Source organism: Acanthochromis polyacanthus, chromosome 21, assembly GCF_021347895.1.
Source record: "Acanthochromis polyacanthus isolate Apoly-LR-REF ecotype Palm Island chromosome 21, KAUST_Apoly_ChrSc, whole genome shotgun sequence".
Taxonomy (NCBI): Eukaryota; Metazoa; Chordata; class Actinopteri; family Pomacentridae; genus Acanthochromis; species Acanthochromis polyacanthus.
Window position 1 is genome coordinate 27,103,953 of NC_067133.1, and position 21,491 is coordinate 27,125,443.

The window sequence follows — 21,491 nt, forward strand, 5'->3', positions numbered from 1 at the left end:
ATCAAGTAATTTACTACAAATTAAGATAAGATAAACAAAAATAACTGTAATCATGCAGGGTTCTCGCTAGCGCATTTAAAAGATTACGGTGTGATTAGGGCCGCTACGCTGCCTTTCAAGTTGTGGTACTGTGTTTTGAGCACATTGGCTTCCGTAATATTTCCATATTTATGTGAGAAAACTTCTTTATTGGGGCAGTTGGCGCTATGAAAGAGAGTTATTTTGACAGATAACGCCATGTGTGTTTGTTTTTATCGACTGGGTGCCTATCTAGGTTAATTTATGTCTTCCCACCTCAGCCGTACTTTCCTGTCGATTGACCCGTTCCCGTCTAAAATTAAGAGTCGCTTCCAATCTCGGGGTTACAATTAGCATGTCTCGGTGGTTTCCGTGATGCCATGTATGGTGAATAGTGACCTAAATCACGAGCATTTGGAACATATGCGTGACGCTCATTGGCTGACATCTGGGCCGGCCACTCGCGAGATTTAATGAAGGCTATTGCGCTTGCGCATAGTGTCGGGCTGTCTCAACCTGCCATTACGCTGTAAAAAAATCCTGGAGAGAACCCTGGCATGGAGTGTGTCTTGTCTGTAATATCAGTAGTGTGTATGGCTGTGTGAAAATGATGTGCTGCAAGGTGTTGAAAGGTGCACTAACAAAAGGAGCTAAATAAATGGTGCATGTGGCTCAGGCGACTGGAACCGTGAGCAGAGAGAGCCCAGAGCCAAGACAGATCAATGGAAGCAAGTAGATATAGCTGAGGTGGAGCAGCGGGCCCAGGTGCTCCACATCTCAATGATTACACCTGGCCAATCCCAGCACCTTAAAGAGAACAGATGTCATTAGTTCATCTAATAGACGGACACACGGGGGCCGTCACAGTCAACTTGCCTATTTTACCTGCTGTGAATGCAAAAAAAGAAATGCAAAATAATCCGGCTTCAAACAGCACTTCAAGCACAAATGAAAACAGAAAAGAGCAAGAAAATAGTTTAACGATGAACAGAGACATTGTAATACAGTCAGATTTTGGACAGGTTTGTGGCTGTTTGACTTGCTGTTTTGTTTTTTGTTGTTGCAATCTATAGGAGAGACATGTTCAATATGCCTGCTGTCTGTGCTGGCTGGGGCTATTGTACCCACTGTGTGTCTGTGTGTATGTTGATGCTTGAACTGTATCCAGGCTTTTCTTGCTTCATTAGCTCACTACAAGGAAGGCATGGCAGAGATCCAGCCTCTCTGTCTTTCTTTCTGTCCCCGCTATGTTTTGCTGCTGTGAGAGCAATCACTCAGTGTCGTGCCAAGGCATGCTGGGATTGAACAGTGGAGATCTTGTGAGTGGGATGCCCGACTTGGCTCGAATCCAAAGTTTTGAAGGGGGGATGCAAGGACACTCGGGACAGTCGGGCATTTGTAGTACTTTCATAAGCAAAGGTATTCTCCTCCCATTGGTTTTTTGTGCTTGACTGCATGTCCTCCAAGATGGCTGCTAAACTTCGTGGGCTGCTAACTGCAGCGTCTGTGTTTCCTTTTGCACTTCTTTGGTGTGAAACATGTGATGCTTTGGTCGAAAATGGTTGTCCGTCCATCTGTTCTTCATTGTGTGTGTGTGCAAAGGGTTGGGCATGAAGCAGACAGACAGACAGCAGCAGACTGTATCTGTACATGCCAGACAGAGCACATGACAACAGAAATCCACAAATTGTGAGAGAGAGTTCAACAGCCAGGAAGTACACATACGAACCGACAAAGTGAGACAGAAGTAGGCACACGGATGTAGCTATAAACTAAGCTACAGATTAAAATGTGAGAAACGGCACCAGCACACAAAGGCACATTAGAAAAGATGAGACATCAGGCAGACACAGAGGTGCAGATGCCAGACAGACACACAGACAAAGATCCTGGCAGGCAAAAGGACAGACAGACAGACGGACAGACAGAGAGGTGGACCCTGTAGCAATCGAGAGCAGCATCCCTCCTGCTCTCCGAGTGTGGCGTGGATCAGAAACGAGGTACGCTTTGTCAGATTTATTTTTCAGCCCCGTTTAGTTCTCTGTCGTCCCGTCATCCGCTGCAGTTTGTTTCTTCCTGTGTGCTTATTTTAGCCCTTTTTCTCTTTTGTTTTGTCTTTCTGGCTTTGTTTCTTTCTTTCTTTCGTCTGTTTCCTTCCCTCCTTTGTGCCCGTGATGTGTGCCGACGTCTCAGGGCGCTGTGCCAGTGCTGCCTGATGAAGACCAGCCTGTGTGTACTTTTGTGTGCGAATGTGTGGGTGTGTTGGTGTATGCAGATTGACTTGTTTAGGGTCGGTGGCAGCTGCAAACACTTGTTTGTGGCTTTACTCGCATGTGGTTACTGAGTCAAGGGCTTGCGAGTAAGCAAGTAATTTCAAATTCTGAAATAAATAAGTCTGAGTCTTTGAAGTTTGACATTGCAAAAAAGCGAGTAGATTCATGAAGTGTTTTTGGAAGAAAATAGAAAGGCAAAACATAGCAAACCATTAAGCCAGAAAGGTAAACAAGCGATGTTCAGTCAGCAAAAGAAAAAGCAGACTGGAAGATAATATGTATCCATATATATAATGTATATAAACCGTACATTATGTAGTTCATTACCGTGCATTGTTTCTATCACTATCCATATTGTTTTTAAGGTCGTTTCAACCAAATCCACGATAGGATTTTCACAGTTTGCATGCTGTTGTGACACAGTTTGTCAGTGCCATGCTTTTCAGCAGTTTATGTGTTGCAGCATCTTTCAACCAGCAAGAAGAATGTTGGCCATGTCTCTGGAGTCAACTATTGCACAATATAATTGCATCTGTAGCCAGATAAATGCAAAACAAGACCGACAGGGGAAAAAAATGAGTGGCTGGCCATAATGCAAATTGTAGTCAGTGACCATAAACATGCAAACTGGTCCTTTCAGTGTGAGCGCACTTGTTGAGGATAAGATAAGATAAGATAAGATAAGATAAGATCAACTTTATTGATCCCACAGTGGGGAAAGTTCACTGTAAGTAATGCATGCATTACTTAAGTAAGAGTAGCAATTGTGCAATATATAATGTACTCCATTACAAGTTAAAGTCAATGACAGTCATTGTGGCATTAAAAATGCCATTTAAAAGCAGAGTAGGCAGTATTATTTCACCTACAACTCCACCATAGCACCTCAGTATATTGTAATTCAAGTGGTCTAAGAGGAAACTAGTCTTCTACAGCTTTTCTTGGCATTGGTTTTAGGCTTTTGAAAATCCAGCCTGTGACCGGAGACTTCAGCCGAACAGATCTTTTCAGACCAGATCAAGTGAGATAGTATAAATAGTTCAATGAAAATAGGACATTGTGGCTGAATGGGTAAAACTGAGGACTTTCATTGACAAACGAAGGGTTTGAATCTTGTGTCAAGCCACAAGCAGATGTGGACTTTTAGCTTTTATTTAATTCTGCATGTTGTATGTTTGAAGCGTGTGCTAATCTGTTGAGAGAGGCTTAGAACAGAGAAGAAAGAGAAGAGCTGCAGGGAAAGGATTGTATTCTTATATTCTGTTTTTGTATTTTTTCGGTTTCTGCCAACTGCAAATTTAGGTAAAACTCCATAAGTATGGTCACAAAAACGTGCATATATATAATAATAATAATATAATATAAGCAATAATTTGCTGTTATAGGTGGTTTAAGTGTAGCTAACAATGCATCATCATCTACATACGGGTTATACAAGCAAAATCGTAATCCATACAGGAACTCCAGTAGTAATTAAGGAGTAAGATATATCTTTAGGAACTGCAGTGAAGTATAAATTAGCATCAAATTGTAGTATTCAGAACAAAGTGCAAATACCTGAAATTTGTACTTAAGTAAATTTACTTACATTTGCTCCATTTAACTGTTAACTTGCTGTTTTTTGAATTCTTTGCTTACACCAGCCATGTTTTCATCAAAGTATTTTCAACACAACACAACAACGGAATTATATTTAAGTTTAAATTTTCAAATAATTGATGAAAAATGCATCCAATTTGCATTTTCTTGTCTTTTCCCCTGCAGCAAACCAAAAGTTTGATTCATATTCACTTGACGGTTATATGGAAACCCAGTCACTATCTGTCAGTGTGACAACATTGTGTTCACACTTCAAGTGCAGTAAAAAACAACAAAGCATTAAGACACGGTGTTTTAACTAGTAACTGGTCTGAGCTACTGTACATGAAAATACACTACCATTCAAAAGTTTGAGGTCATTTAGAAATGTCCTTATTTTTGAAAGAACAGTTTTTCTCAATGAAGATAACATTAAATTAATTAAAGATACAGTCTAGACATTGTCAATGTGGTAAATGGCTGTTCTAACTGGAAACAGCTAATTTTTAATGGAATATCTCCATAGGGGTACAGAGGAACATTTCCAGCAACCATCACTCCTGTGTTCTAATGCTACATTGTGTTAGCTAATGGGGATGAAAGGCTCATTGATGATTAGAAAACCCTTGTACAATTATGCTAGCACATGAATAAAGGTGTGAGAAAGGAGGGAAAACATGAAATTGCCTGGGTGACCCCAAACTTTTTAATGGTAGTGCATGCATTTGGATTTGTACCTTTAGTTCAACTTATTTTGGGTGTTTTCTGCCATTGATACTCACCATAGCTACTTTATATCTGTAAATTTAACTGACAGTAAAATACATAAATTAAAATGAGCTGTTTTTTAATGTTAATATTTTCATCATTTTTGCAAATAAAAAAATTGAAATCCACAATCTTGGCCGTGCATATTTTCAGATGATGCCTCATTTCAGTGACAAATATAACGATGTAAACACAGACACAGGATTTTTACAAAAAATGCAGCCTCAGTTTACCGCCTTAAATATTGGAAATGAAATTGATTAGAAAACCCTTGTGCAATTATGTTAGCACCAGGCGTAAACTAACCGTGACGTCACCCGTTGGTTTCAACGCCGAGAGAATGAAGCCTGGATTTTGCTACTTCCTGGTCGCCGTTTTGGATTTTTTGGAGCCAGTGGCGTAAAAAGTGTCATCAAACAGGCTGGACCGGAGAGCAACTAGGGGCAGGATTGGCTGAGGACTCTCTTATCCCGCCCACATTTTACCGCAGAGGCTTCTGTTGCTGTCTATCAAGTATAGCCACGCCCCCTGGCTCCGCCAAATTTAACGATTTATTTAAAATTCAGTATTGATTTATTTTAAGATCGGCCACCTGATCTCTCATTTTGACCATGAAAACTAACAGGAAAAAATCCTGAGCTGTAGAACATCAGTCTATCAAATTTGATTTTTTCCAAAAATTAACTGGGGTCTATGGAGAAAAAGCTTTTTGGAGCCAACCCTAGCAGACGGCGTGATATTGCAAGTTTTTGACACTTCCGGGTTGGCTTCAATTCTGGAGCCAGATGCTACGTCCACTATATATACAGTCTATGGTTAGCACATGAATGAAAGTGTGAGTTTTGATGGAAAACATGAAATTGTCTGAGTGACCCCAAACTTTTGAACAGTAGTGTACGGTACATGAGCACATAAAAAAGTAGTTATTTCAGTGCTTTTTTTCTACAGAGCACCATAACGAGTGCTGCATGTGGTACGTGTTGCTGCTGTACTGCGGCTCATTTGCAAATAGTTTGCACCCACTACATTATGACTTGCTTTGGGTCCAATCAGGTACCAGGTGACAGAGTTCATGTGTGGTTTGTCATTGATTGGGACTCATACAAGAGAGGAAGAAACAAGTAGCTGATTGTGGAAAGAACTCTGATTAATGTTTATGTGAGGGCCAGAGGTCAGCTCCAACAAAACTGTCAGCGATTCAGCACTTTTGTTCCAGGACTTCAGCACAAAAAGTGAGCGGTGTGAGCTCCGTGATGCCTTATAATGTACAGAAGATTAGAGGGCCCCACTTGACTCACTGACCTTGAGATTACAACACTCTGGGTTTAATTCAGCTGTTGCAAGCTGAGAGATGGGGGACATTTTTCCCTCCGTCACTTGTGTCAAATCTTGGGTCCAATGGCCTCTAGTGGACAGTTGTGGTAAAATAGGCTTAACTCCAAAATCAAAGTTAAAATTAAAAATTTAAATGAAAAATGCTGATTCTTAGTGTCATTCAGGTCAAGTTCAGAATTGTTGTTCCATGCACTTTTTGTCTTTGTGTTTTGCCTAGTCAGTCTTGGCCCCCACGTTTTCAGTTTCTTGAAAGAAAGAGTCGAACGGCGGCAGATGTTTCTCTGCCACTGATGGAATGTGTGTGCATGTGTGTTGTGTGCATGTGAAGTGCAATTGTGTGTATGCAAATTAGGGCTGCTTTTGTATTTCTTAATCTTGTATGGTATTTAGCATTTGTAATGTGTCATGACAACATGTGCCTCACTGTGTATGTATGTGTGTGTGTCTGCACTCCTGCCTGGCCTTGTCTGTGACCACAACTGTGTGCAGAATAACAATGAGCATCTCAGGCTGCCCAGACCGTGTGTGTGTGTGTGTGTGTGTGTGTGTGTGTGTGTGTGTGTGTGTGTGTGTGTGTGTGTGTGTGTGTGTGTGTGTGTGTGTGTGTGTGTGTGTCTTTGCCAAGGGCTAGAGTTTAAGAACAGATTTAAATCCCACCTCTCTTTTCCTCTCCACACATGCAGGACAGAGACTTGCAGACATCCAGTGCAAAACTCTCACGTCTTTTGAACAGTTGTGATTGCCACAGTTCTACATACGTGTGCACGTAAAATACTGATTTTTTTGGCACACTTTTATTGTAATGCACTTCAGAGACTTTCAAAAACTTTCTGAAGATACAATGGGGTGGCTAATTCATCACTCTGACATTAAGCCAGCTTTATATTTTCTTGGTAATGCATACACAAGTTGGAACTGTTTTCCTGTCCTTAGGTACGGCACAAAAGTACTGCATTCATGGGGAATGGTATAGATATCAATATAAAATTTGAGCCAAAGTATATTCAAGAAAACAAATATGGATGTTGTTAGTGGTTTCATTCAATTAAAAAGCTCTAGTTTCATTGCATTTATTCATATGCATCTGCACACAGTCAGTCCCTGCTTACAAATGTTTCTTTTACTTACTGAAATGAGGGGAAAATGAAAGCATTCTATAACCAAATAGTGAAATATACTATATCTATACTATATCGAAACTGGTGGGAATCAAAAAATTGATTTCTGTGTCACCCCTTATCTGCTCTGGAGCTTTCAGTCATGTAACATTCATCAAATAAGCTGTAGATGTTTAAATTCATGTTTTTTTCTGACCACTAAATTAACTTCTCATCCTTGTTGACATAAAAGCTGAGCCTTACATCATATTTATTAGGCTAATGCATACAAAAACGCAAGTGCTACCTCCTGCATTGTACACTTTTAAAGGCAAAACACTGTTGAATATGCAAAGAATATGCTAAAAGATGAATGCAAAATGGAAAGAAGCGGGAAGTGCACATTAGAACAGTGGAATATCAACAGAAAGTCAGTGGTAAAAGGACCTCCTATTGTGTTGTAGGTTAAAATAACATCTCTGCCTCCAAGTTTTTGCCTTTGCTCGATTATATGACTGTTTACATATCTCCAGATTTGTGCGTTTTTCTGCATATGTGTATGTCTGTGTGTGTACATGTGTGTCATCGCAAAGGCCAGCAAATCAAGGCAATCGGATGAATCAGTCTTTCCTCAAGGAGTGCACAGATCATGCATATTTATTAACAAGCTACCCTTTCTCCAGCCTCTTCTCTCTGTGTCACTCTGTTGATTTGTATGTTCAACACACACCAGAGGGCAGACTGACGGCTGTGCTGTCTAGACACCTTATTTATGGTTGTGTGTGTGCGGGTGCTTGTGTGAAAAGCACAATCCCCTCTCCAATACACTGGTAGTCGTGTGAATTTTCTTTTGCTACTCTTGCCCACACAAACAACTTAAGTATTTATGTACAGCATTTCCTCCTCAAATGTTTTCCTGAATAGGAAGAGAGAGATTCAGGCCACTCTGCAGTGTTAATGCGTGTATTGCCTGTTGCTTATTTCTGCGTGCACATTTGTGTACTTGCAAGAGATAACCCGCTATGAAAAGATCCACCCGTGTGTGTGTGTGATTCTACATTCCACTGTACTCCTGATTGGATGAGTGTGCAGCATTCTGCTTAATTTGTACGACCATGGCAACGGCTCATTATCACGCTGAGTGAAGGGAAAGCGGAGGTTATGGGAATTATGTAAATTGGCGTGCTGTCTTGTCATCAGAATAAAGATGGACCGACAACATTCTGACACACAAACGTGCATTACAGTGTACACTGAGCTACTTTCACAGTCTTTCCCTGCAGCTTTATTTTGTAGTTTTGGTATATTTTCATGTTATACATTGTCTGTAGTAACATTTTGGGTTTGTTTTAGTCAGTTCTGGTCATTTTTATATTGTTATAAATAAATTGTGCTTTCTTCTAGTTATTTTAAGCCTTACTGACAGGAAACTGAGAACCATAGGAGAAAGTTTGAGAGAGCTGACATGATGCAAACTAGAAAACTAAGCTCAGAAACATTCCCCATTGTTGAAGTATTCTGTTTGCATGTTTAAACATCAGCCACTGGCACATTTCTCAACACAATGACAGATCTCTTGCTCTAATGAAGCCCTCTTGAAACACAGTTAAAATGCACCACACAGACCAGGTGGTAGAAAGTACCAGACGGTCATGTTTGTTGACATTTTCAGAATACAGACCTTCCATCAGCTGCACTGATTTGCTGTCTTCTCTGTTGTGTTGTCATTTTATTTGTGCTTGTGAAAGCACTGATTTAGTCAGATTGCGATTGCCAAAGTATGAGGCAAAACTACACTCAGTTTTACATGTTGTCTTTTTCCTCCCTCCTCTTTCTTTAGTTTTTATAGTAGTGTAGTGTTTCTCTTACTTCTGAAAATGGGGATTTGTAAATGCATCTCATTAGACAGCGTTTGATCATTGAAAATCAGAATCAGAATCAGTTTTATTGTCAAGTAGGTTTTTACACTTACAAGGAATTTTCTCTGGTGCTCTTGGTGCACGTACAAAAAATAGTAAGTAAAGAGATGTAAGAATTTTAAAATAAAGTAAACAAATAGACAAGGTATATATAGTTCCTAATCAGTAGTAAATTGATATAGTTAACAGAGCTGATTTGCAGTGACACGGCAGTGTTCATCAGCGATGCAGCAGAGGGGAAGAAGCTGTTCTTGTGGTGAGTTTTAGTCCTGATGGACCGCAGCCTCCTTCCTGAGGGAGGGGTTCAAAAAGTTTGTGTCCAGGGTGAGAGGGGTCGGCCAAGATCTTGGTTGCACGCCTTAAAGTCCTAGAGGTGTACAGATCCTGGAGGGATGGCAGGTTACATCCGATCACCTTCTCAGCAGAGCGGATGATGCGCTGCAGCCTGCTCTTGTCCCGAGCGGTGGCTGCAGGGTACCAGACGGTGATGGAGGAGGAGAGGCTGGACTCTATGATGGCCGTGTAGAAGTGCACCATCATAGTCTTTGGCAGGTTGAACTTCTTCAGCTGCCTCAGGAAGTACATCCTCTGCTGTGCCTTCTTGGTTATGGAGTTGATGTTCATCTCCCACTTCAGGTCCTGGGAGATGATGGATCCCAAAAAGCGAAAAGACTCTACGGTGAGCACTGTGGAGTCAGAGAGCTTGATGGGAGCAGGGGGGCTGTGTTCCTCCTGAAGTCCACCACCATCTTCACTGTCTTCTGGGCGTTGAGCTCCAGGTTGTTCCTGCTGGACCAGGTCACCAAGTTCTCTACCTCCAGTCTGTAAGCAGACTCATCCCCATAAGAGATGAGTCTGATGAGGGTGGTGTCATCTGCAAACTTCGGGAGTTTGACGGACTGGTGCCTGGAGGTGCAGCTGTTGGTGTACAGGGAGAACAGCAGTGGGGAAAGAACACAGCCTTGGGGGAGCCAGTGCTGATGGTCCTGGTCTCGGTGACTTGCTTCCCCAGCTTCACATGCTGCTTCCTGTCAGACAGAAAGTCTGTGATTCATCTGCAGGTGGAGGCAGGCACACTCAACTGGAGGAGCTTGTCCTGGAGCAGGGCAGGGATGACTGTATTAAAAGCAGAACTGAAATCCACAAACAGGATCCTGGCGTAGGTTCCTGCTGAGTCCAGGTGCTGCAGAATGAAGTGGAGAGCCAGGTTGACGGCGTCGTCTACAGACCTGTTGGCTCCGTAGGCGAACTGCAGGAGGTCCAGAAGAGGGTCTGTGATGGCTTTTAGGTGAGGAAGCACAAGGCGCTCAAAAGACTTCATCACCACAGAGGTCAGAGCGACAGGTCTGTAATCATTAAGTCCAGTGGGTCTTGGCTTCTTCGGACAACAAGTCCTCAAACTCATACAACCACACAGGTCGTATGTAACGTGCCCCGGAATACGACCCATGAGAGCGTATTTACGTTAGCGCCCCTACGGGAGACAGGAACGCATTACGGGATTTAATTCGCAAAATGGCTTTTCCCTCGCAAAACGGCTTTTTCCTCACTTTCGCAACACAGGTTTAGGGTTATGGGTAGGGTTAGGGTTAGGGATAGTGTTAGGTAAAAGTTTGTTCATGGTGACGTTTCAGCTGAGACACCGGAGTGTCGATATTTACTCAACCGCTAGATGTCACTTAACGTCAAAACGTAACACTCGGTCGTAATACGGGCGTGTACAGATGACCTATGTGGTCGTTTTTTCTCTGAGGACAGGCTCATCAGTGAAGACTGGGGACAGTTGATCAGCACAGTGTTTCAAGGTGGAGGGGGAGACACAGTCAGGTCCTGCTGCTTTGCGGGGCTTCTGCCTCTTGAATAGCCTATTGACGTCTCTCTCCTGTATAATGAGCTGGGTCTCTGGGCTTGGAGGTTCTGGAGTGTTAGACTGTGGGGGGCTCTGAGCCCCTGCTGGGGAGTGGGGTTTGGGGCCAGTGTGAAGAGGTGAGCTGGAGGTGTGAGGTGGGGGGATGGGGTTGTCAGCTGACCATTGCCTTTCAAAGCGACAGTAGAACTCGTTCAACTGGTTTGCCTGGCGCAGGTCATTGGTGGAGTGGGGAGACAATGGTTTGTAATTGATTATTTTTTGCAAGCCTTTCCAGACAGAAGCGGTGTCATGAGCAGAGAACTGTTGTTGGAGTGTCTCTGCTTACTGCTCTCACTGCTTTATCAAACTCAGGCTTAGCTGCCCTGAAGCTGTCTCTTTCCCCACTTCTGAACGCCCTTTCCTTCTCCAGCCTGAGAATCCTGAGTTTCACACTGAACCAGGGTTTGTCATTGTTGTAACTCACCCTAGTGCGTGATGTTACATGCAAAATGTACAGGAAATGGGTTAATGTCATGTTGGAGGCTTTCATACTGTTAATGTTTGATGGCAATCTGTTGCAGATGAAGGTGGTAACACAGTTGCTAAAATATGACTACATGTTTGATGATGTTTTTGAAATATAAATATTCACATCTAATGATTATATAGTGTACTATGTGTGTGCAGGAAAGTGAAAGACACAAAAGACAGAGTCGGGCTGAAGAAGAACAGTTTCTGTCTGCTGCATGTGTGTGAGCGTGCGTGCGTGCGTGCATGTGTGTGTTTGTGTGTCTGCCTGCCAGGCTGCTGGTGTGAACCAGCTAGCTGATTGTCCTGCTGCCATTGATATGGAGATGGAGAGGGAAGAAAAGAACCGTGTGTGTGTGTGTGTGTGTGTGTGTGTGTGTGTGTGTGTGTGTGTTGCTGTAGTAGAATTACAGCACTATAAAAGTGGGTTTTGTGAAAACAAAAGACACAATTTAATTTTATAATTTGATTATTAATCAAAAACAAATCTCAAATGCAGCCATTCAAACAATTAAGCCCTGTAAATGAATAATATGCTGAAATCAGTCCCTGGTTTAGCTTTAGACACTTTAGACATTTCATGTTCTTGTAATCACAGTGAACACAAAGTGCACCCTGACTGCATGACAAAACAGCTTCTATCACAGTAAAGCAGATGATGAATTTAATCACTGGATTGCAGAAACTTGGCCATTACAGCAATACATTAAAAAAGGGAAAGGCAAAAGATGTATCATAAAAGGATTATGTGAACAAGAATCTTAACAGCAGGGAGGTTGTTGCCAATAAAATACTTCAACTGGTATTACGTGATGATAAAACATCAGTGAAAGTGTTAGACAGTTTACTATTTAGGGTGAAAAAGCCTCCGAAGCATGAGGTCCAAAACTATCCAACATGCAGTTTGGACAGCTAGACATCAGTATACTGCACATATGTGGTACCCATCCTTGAAGTATACTCCACACTAGAAAGTAGTAATTACAATAACCGTTGCATGTGAGCATCCACAAGGGAGCATAATCCCAGTTTAACATTGTTGAGTTCACCCTAGAATGACTTTTCACACATGTTGAAGGTCGGAGCAATATTCCCTTTCAACCGTGATGCAAAAATGTAAACTTTGCAAGATTTTTTTAGTAATTTGTACAACACAGGTGAACAAAGTCAAGGTCATTATCTTAAAAATGGTCTTGTGGGACAGGTCAATGTTTAACATGCTCTTTTAGCATTCCAGTAACACTTCTGCTGCATTTCTGGATATAAACGGACATGAATGACTCCTTCTTTTAGCAGCTTAATTGTAAATTTAACAAACTCATCTCACCCTCTCTCTCCCCTCATGTCTTATTTTCTCGCTATTTCAGTCTCCCATTCTGCTATTTTTCTCCTCTGTGCTCTCTGAGAAGTGAAATGTGTACAGCCCCTTTCCTCTGTTATTCTCTCTTTCTGTCTTTCATTAAAAAAAACCCTCTCTCTCTCTCTCTCTCTCTCTCTCTCTCTCTCTCTCTCTCTCTCTCTCTCTCTCTCTCTCTCTCTCTCTCTCTCTCTCTCTCTCTCTCTCTCTCTCTCTCTCTCTCTCTCTCTCTCTCACGTTCACACACTCACTGACTGTCATTGCTTGTCTTTTGTTCCTGGCAGAATGAGAACCAATTGCCATTTGGCATCGGGCCAGAATGCAGTATAGTTGGGGAGGGGAGGACACACATCCACACACTTACATTGAATAGACAAAGTGAGACAGATTCTAAGTCATTTTCAAAGCAAATCGTTTATGGATAAAGTCAAAATCGGTTATTTTCTGCTGAGCTACTGATCTGTAATTACAGTATGTGATTGCTAACCCTTCATCTGAAGCAGGTGCTGTTTCATTCAAAGGTCGAACGTACATTCTGACTCTCGAAAAAGAGCTGGCATTATAAATAAACACAGCTCTCTGACAGCCCTGCAGCTTCAGTGTCACTCCATCTCCCACACATTTTCTTTACCCGCCAATCAGGTGGAGACCTGAGTCAGGTCCTCCCGAATTTTCCACCTTCAGTCTGACAGAAAAACGTCTCTCTGTCATCACCCTGGTGGCTAACATGGTCCGCTTGAGCTTACAGATGGGGATTCTCATCTCCACTGGCTTGTGAAAATGCCTGTAGAAAATATGCACAGCAATAAGTCAGGTCTTCCTGAGGTACATGCAGATACTGAGTGAAATTCAATGAAGCGAGTGGATGCATGACTCCCTTCTGTGCTTCTCTTCTTAATCTGCATCACAATTATTTACAGAGTGGAAGGTTATGAGTTCTGTTGCTCTGTGCATAAACCGAGGCAGAAACCCATACATAACCAACAGACAAGAGGATGCACATTGATGTTAAAGTCACCGGTTGAACTATTTCTAAGCAACTACTGAGAAAATGTTTGAAGCAAGCCACATAATTGCAGGAAATGTTTTCAGACTGAAATATGTCCTGGACAGAAGAAATGTTTGTTATTCTCCAAGCAACTGTAATCATACCTGATGTTAGCAAGAGTCACTGATCAGTTGTACTGATGAATGTAGACTTTTTCTATGATTTTCAGAAAAAAAATTCAACTGTTGCATGAGCTGTTACACTTGAAAATGAAAAACAAATTTTTCAACAGATAAAGTTGAGATCTCTAAGTAGACTGCAAACACTTCTCTTCTTAACCTCCACCTTTCCAAAGACACAGTTTGGGAAGCAGATAACTGGAATTATTTGTCTTTTTATTAGTCTTTTTGTTTGAGATGCTTTCCATCAAATGTTTTGAAATTTTTGCAGTCACAGCAAGACTTGTAAACCTTTATAAAAGATAGTTATTTCAGATAAGTAGCTTTTAGACAACACTGTGCCAGTTTAGCATTGTGCTCCTTTAATGCTGTCAGGCTCATGATGCACAAGTTAAATATATCTATGCATTGTTCTTTCTTTTCACAACCTGGGACCTACATTACCCACAATGCATCGATCTGTCTGCACACAGACAAATAGGGACACCACAGATGTATAGTTGTTGATATTAAGCCAATTTTGTAATAATAAGAATGACAATGACAAGAAAAACACTGAGAGAGCGCTGTACTTTGCCAAGGCTGTTCATTCCCCCATACGACATTGTCAGAAATGCAGCATTTTTTTGTAGAAATGCAGCATTTGTTTATTAGTTATTAATGCTCAGAAATCACTGCAACATAGAATGTGTCCATTTAATATAGATGTACGATTTGTTGTAGGGTCACAATCATGTGATTGTCAGCAGGCAGCTGATGTAGTGTTCACTTGTTGTCATGGTTACAGTGACGCTGTTCCAATATCTCGCGATGATACAGAAACCTTTAACTAATCTGTGGATCCAGATTTAAGCTGCATCACGGCCAAAATCGAATCACTTGGTCCTTGTGTCATTTCTGACCTTCCCTGAAAATGTCATCGAAATCTGTTTGACTGTTTTAGAGTAATGTTGCCAAAAGATGAACAGACAGCCAAACGGACAAACCAACACTGATCATCACATAACTCCACCACGTTTCTTGGCAGAGTAATAACTTTGTATTTGTATCACTTTTCAATAAAGCAAATGTTAAATTAGGCAAATAATGAAAACAAAGTCAAACAAATAAACAAGCAGCTAAGCATGCTATACAAGACAAAATAGCTGTGTTAATTTAAATATTTTTTGTATGATTTTTAATTTCCTTTCTGCAAGTATGCGAGGGTCAGCTAGGGTTGAAGTGACACAAATTTCATGATCTGCCCAAGCTGACAAGAGACTGTGTTGACCTTTGCTTTGCCTTCTACATATTTTCACATGCAGGCCACAACTTGTGTCAGTAGGGACAATCCATGTGACCGCTGTGCTAAAAGGGCAGTAATGTACATGCTTAGCAATAGTGTGCATATGTAGAATACTTCCCTGCCAAATTTCTGTGCACGAATGAACCGGAGTCTTCTCAGCAGACTCCAAGTCAGCTAGAAAGTAGTCAAATAACAATAACTATGTGTCCATGGTGTCCACAACTAAGTGTAATAATAATAATAATGATAATAGTTTTAATTTATGGAGTATTTTTCAAAGCTCAAGTTACAAAGTGCTTTGCAAGGCAGCAAAATATAGACATAAAACACAATTCAGCATATACAACCAACACAACCAATCAAGGTATTTCTATTTTGCTTGAAAGATGCATTATGCCCATAAGGTAATGTTTGTATTCCACATATTTTTACTTCCACTGGGCATGCTCACTGCTGCACTTGTATTATATTAGCTATACACTCTGTACCCAAATTTTGAACTGCACACAGACATCTGTTGTCAGACTCAGAGTTTTGCTTTTACACAGATGCTGATAGTATTACTCGTTAGTTTATTTCATCGAGATGTTCTCAGCGGTTTTGCATCAAAGTAAATAGACGTCAGACAGTCGTAAACCCTGTACATTCAAATGCCTTAGCACGTAGGAAAATAGCCACTGTATTGTAAGTAAGTCTGTTCATTTAATAGATGCTTTATAATAATATTTCATCTGTTCCTGTAGCTGTCCAAACAGTGATGCTCATGCAGTGTATGTTAGCTACTAAATACCTATAGACACTTGGCGTTTCATCTTAACAAAATAGTGACACATGACACCTAAACAATATTTTCTGAAAGTGTTTTACAAAGACAACATCTTCAGATTACACTTTCATTCTCTTGAATTATTCTGCTGTGGAAATGTTTGTGAGTGTGAGTGTGTTTGGACCGACTGTAATTCTATGCTGTTATGAATAAGTCATGCTGACAGAAACTCTACACACACACACACACACACACACACACACACACTGATACACACACAACGATACACACTTTTACACACCCTCCTTCCGTTTTTATCTGCACGCTTTTGTCACACACACACACACACACACTGTGGTTCTCTGCACTGTGGAGGATTAATAGTGTGTGTAACCGGGTTTTATTGGAGGGCTGCTGAGAGTTATTGTGGAGGACAAGATAGAGGGAAAGAGAGAGATGGGATGGGGTGAAGAAATGGAAAAGGAGTGGTGTAAAATAGAGACAAGTCATGAAAAAGGTGTGAGAAAGATGGGAATGAAATGGGAAGTGTTGCTACAGTGTTGTACCTCCAGCTTTTCTTTCAAGAAATTAGAGCTGATAAGAAGCGGTTTCTTATTGTTTGTGCTTATGAATCATTCACAAGAGGTTATAAATGTTGAAATCGACAACCCTGGAAGCCAGACAAACCCACATAGTTCTCCACTGTAATAGGTTATCCCCAGCAGAGCAAAACACAAGAGACACTGTTCAACATTTTGGGAAATGTGTTCACTCGCATTCTTGTCAAGAGTTAGATGAGAAGACTGATACTGTACTCATGTCTGTATGATAAATATGACGCTGCAGCTAGCAGAGGCTTAGCTTAGCTTAGCTTAGCATACTGTATGGAGTGGGAAAATAGTGAAAGGGAAAGAGCTGTTCTGGCTGTCACTAAAGGTAACAAAATCTGCACAACAGCACCTCCAAAGACACAGTTTGGGAAGCAGATAATTGGATTTATTCGTCTTTTATCTTTGAGATGCTTTCCATCAAATGTTTTGAAATTTTTGCAAAGTCACAGCAAGACTTGTAAACTTGTAAAAAAAAAAAGAGAGAGTTATGTCACATAAATAGCTTTCTTGTTGATGTCAAGAAAATACAGTGCCAGTTTAGCATTTGGCTTCTTTAGCGCTGCCAGGCTCATGATGGACAAGTTAAATATATCTATGTATTCTCCTTTCTTTTTAAAACCTGCAACCTATATTACCCACAATGCATCTGACGGATGCACACACAGAAAACTTGGGACACCACAGACGTATAGTTGTTGACATTAAGCCAGACAGAAGACATGAGTGAGATGGTATAGGGTGAAGAAATGGAAAAGTACTGGTGTAAAGTACAGACAAGTCATGAAAAAAGTGTGAGAAAGGTGGGAATGAAATGGGAAGTATTGCTAGAGTGTTGTACCTCCAGCTTTTCTTTCAAGAAATCAGAACTGATGAGAAGTGGTTTCTTATTGTTTGTGCTTATGAATCATTCACAAGGAGAAATGTTGAAATCAACAACACTGGAAGCCCAACAAAAACTCACATACCTCTCCACTTATCCCCAGCAGAGCAATACACAAGAGACATTGTTTAGCATTTTGGAAAATGTGTTGCCAAGAGTTAGATGAGAAGACTGATACCACTGTCATGTCTATATGATAAATATGACGCTGCCGCTAGCAGAAGGTTAGCTTAGCTTAGCATACTGTATAGCATAGAACCACAGTGAAAGGGAAAGAGCTGTTCTGGCTGTCACTAAAGGCAACAAACAGCACCTCTAGAGTTCACTAAGTAACACTGATTTGTTCTCCAGTGGAGTGGCTCAGCTGTGTGTTTCTTGTTTGTACAGTTTCATTCATTAAACTATGCTAAGCATAAGGCCAACTACTATCTAAATTACTGACCACACAGTATCTTTGTATCACACTTTTATTTATCTGCATCTTCATATCGTCTAATTTACCGGATGCAGATTGCACCAACAAGCTTGCCATCAGCTGTGCATTTCACACTGCTTTCTCCTTCTTTTCCACTATCTACATGCTACAGTTTTTGAAATGGCTTTTACTACGACAAACAAGAACAAGAACCTCCTGGCAGCAACCTACCACACTGAAAAGTTCAAGTTTGGCCGAAGATTTGAACCAAGAACTAAGGCAGCTTCTAACAAATGGGCTAAACCAAATCATTTAGAGAGGACATCCTTTGCTTAGCTTTGCCAAATATGATTGTTATTGGTTTAAACAAATACAAACAATCCAGAACATTTTTTGTCCTGATAGCAGAATGATGATGAGAAGCAGCCAGACACTTCTGCAGTGCAGGGTCTCTGGCTGCTTCTCATATGTGAGAATAATCTTCATATATTATGTGTAAAATTAGGCCATTATCAATGCATGATTCAAACATCAGGGTGACTCACCACTAACTTGCTTTAATAAAAATATCTTTCCCACCACAGCAGCTCAAGATCATAAACTTCACTTAACTTAATTCAAAGATCAGAAAAAAACAAAGTTCTTTGGTGGTGAAATCAGTGCTACCTTCCATCTCTATTCATATTTTTATTATTCATATTATTGTTATTAAAGCTGAAGTGCCTCATGCTACTAAAATGTAAGCTCTTGACTGACTACTGGCTCTAACTTCAGCTTTGAGAGTTTTACCATTCAGCTACGAGAGGATAAAAAGTACTTCCTAAAATTACAACTATTTTATTAGCATATAGGTAAAGGTGAGAAAAAATTAAAGTTGATTTGCAAGTCAATGGTCAACTGAATGTGTGTGTCTGCATGTGTATGTGTTTCCAAGATGATCCCTGGATCCAAGCAGCCAATCATCCATCTCCGAATGAAGGAGAATAAAAGGAGGAATGAATATTTAAATGAGAGTAGGTCTATCACGATAAAACTAATCTGCATGGCTGACCAAAAGGTCTGCTGCCAATTTAACGTACGTGTGTGTGTACATGTGTGCGTACGCTTGTGCACCATCCTGTAGAAATATGATGCATTGCATCTGGAACCTGCACTGGCGTTGCCATGGAGACGCCCGTCACGCTGACAGGCCCCCATTGCGCACTCAAACACACACGTACACGGTTATACACACACTCACACACATACTCACACAGTGGTAATGAGAGAGAGACTGGCAGCATGCCAGGACAATCTACGCACACACACACACACCCTCCCCCCCCAACACACTGGAACATTCTGAACACGCACAAACACACACATTCACACACACTTGGTTTCAGGCTGCTTGGACTGGCCTGGCATGGGGGTTGGGGCAGTGTGTTTCTGTATCTCTGTGTCTTTCTGTTGATGTGGACAAATTTTAGTAGCACATAGTGAGTGCTCATTGTGAGGACATTTTACATTTCAGAGCAGTTTAAGAATTAAGATTACATTTTTAGGGTCTGTAGGTTAAATATGGTTGGAGTCCGTGTCCACAGCAGGACAGTGGAGAAAAAGCATAAAGCATTGGGTAGGTTTCTTTAAAGGCTATGTGTCATACCGGGTATTTAAAGTGATACATTTTTGAGCTCTTTGCAGCTCTCTTTTCCTCTGTCCTTTATCTTACATGCCACTTTTCCCCCTCCCATCACATCATTCTTCTCTTTGTCATTCACACTTTGAAGCGCAGTTCCATTCTCCCTTTTTATCGACTTTAACAAAAGGCCAGCAGTGACTCTGTCCATGACAAGGGCTTTCAAGTCAACCTGCATGCCATGTATTGTATCCTGGCCTCAACACAAAAGCTAAATGTGCTTTACATTGCAAACGTCAAAAACAGGATATTTAAAGGCTGGCACCCAGCCTACCCCTCACATTTGAAAGATCAAACTGCCATCTATCAAATTCTTTTTATCTCAAATCTTCTGTGACTTTCCTGCCTCCTCTGTGCAAACCATTGTTGTTCCATTTTCAAAATTGGTGCTGACCTTATCCCTATGATGAATGAGGTATTAAAGGTTAGGCAGAACAACTACAGAAAGTCAACCTTTTGAAAAGTAAGGAGGAGTAAAGGATGAGTTCTGCAGTGGCATACTGCAAAAAATAAAAGGCAGGCACTCACCACTGCCAAGCAGTCTGACTCAGTGAACTGACCGTGATGATTTGGTCCTTTTCAAAGTCTTCACACCTGCCCATTTCTCCCACATCCAGTACTCAGACCGAATATTAAAGATAGATGTAGTCTTTAAGCCGAAAAAGTGAAGCAAATTCTGAAGTGTCTTAAACCTATTTTTGTTCTAAAGGCCAACGGGCGGCGACTCCTCTGGTTGCAAAATAAATCCAATCATATAGAAGTCTATCAGAAATTAACCCTGCTTCCTACTTGATTTGTTATCTTAGTAAACATTCTGCTAATGAGTGTATGATTTCAAGTGCTATTTTTAGTTATCATAATACAGCAAGATGTTCATCCTGTAAATTATGGCCCCATTTAGAATCAAATACACGATTAAGAAGGGTATGTTTCAGTGTGGGGATACCTTGTGATTGACAAGCTGCTACAGTACCTCGTAGTGTAGTGTAGTTTTTAGTCAGACTCACCCCTCACTAACAACAAGTGATTTCAAAAGAGCAAGATAGTGACGACAAAATGCCAAACCCAAGGCTCTAAAACAATAATCCACAAACCTGTGGGTAGCATCACAGTTGATATGTTCATCTTTTATACACAGTCTGCTATCATTCATGTTTGCTGTATCACTGACCTTGACATGCATTTCATTGGTCTATGATTTTAGTTTAAAGTATAGTAGCAGCTTAAAACAGATTTTTACTCAGCAACACGAACGGACATCCACACCCATGCTAGCAGCTCTGTGAGGTGGTACTTGCAGATACAGCAAAAGCGAAATGAGAAACATACATTCTAAGAGTGTGCCTAAGTAAGAAGTCAAAGGTAAATACTTTTGCTTTTGCTTCAGTGTTTGTGTTTTGTAATATGATGACCTGGATGACTGAGATTATTAAGCACTGTTAAACAAACTTCAATAAAATGGTGCAAAAACAGATGGAAACAGAACAAATTGGGCCACAAAATAGCCAAAATGTTTTAAAAAACTAACCTAAAGACCTAAAATGTGTGAATAAAATTGAACAAAAACAAACAATAAGACATTTAAAATGACCAAAATGAGATAAAACATAAAGAAAGCACAACAAACAAAACCTATAAATGATATAGAGATGCAATGTAAGACAAAAATGACTCAAATGGAACAAAAACAACATAGAGATGCCAGATGATGAAAATGAGCAATAAATTGGCCAAAGTGGGGGGAAAAAACACGGACACATGCAAAATAATCAAAATGAGACACAATATGAGCAAATTGAGCCAAAAAATGACCAAACTGGGACATAAAGCGACCAAAATAACATAAAATACTCATGTCAGACTGAATAAGTGAATCAAAACAATTATAAATACGCATTTTGAGACACAAAATGGAACAAATTAACAATATAAACAAATGTGAACTGACCAAAATAAGTCACAAAATG

At 40.7% G+C, this 21,491-nt stretch overlaps 2 protein-coding genes across 2 annotated transcripts in view; one reads left to right on the top strand and one right to left on the bottom strand.

Moving 5' to 3' along the window:
* ndufab1b (NADH:ubiquinone oxidoreductase subunit AB1b) overlaps positions 1 to 21,491 on the bottom strand; it is a 144,076-nt gene that overhangs the window by 63,022 nt on the left and 59,563 nt on the right. The gene's annotated exons all lie outside the window — the stretch shown is intronic.
* The window catches only part of LOC110961068 (trinucleotide repeat containing adaptor 6A), a 71,927-nt gene continuing 52,186 nt past the window's right edge, over positions 1,751 to 21,491 (top strand). The window contains exon 1 of the mRNA XM_051941462.1: positions 1,751 to 2,018. The gene's annotated coding sequence lies outside the window, so the exon portion shown is untranslated. The remainder of the gene's footprint in view (positions 2,019 to 21,491) is intronic.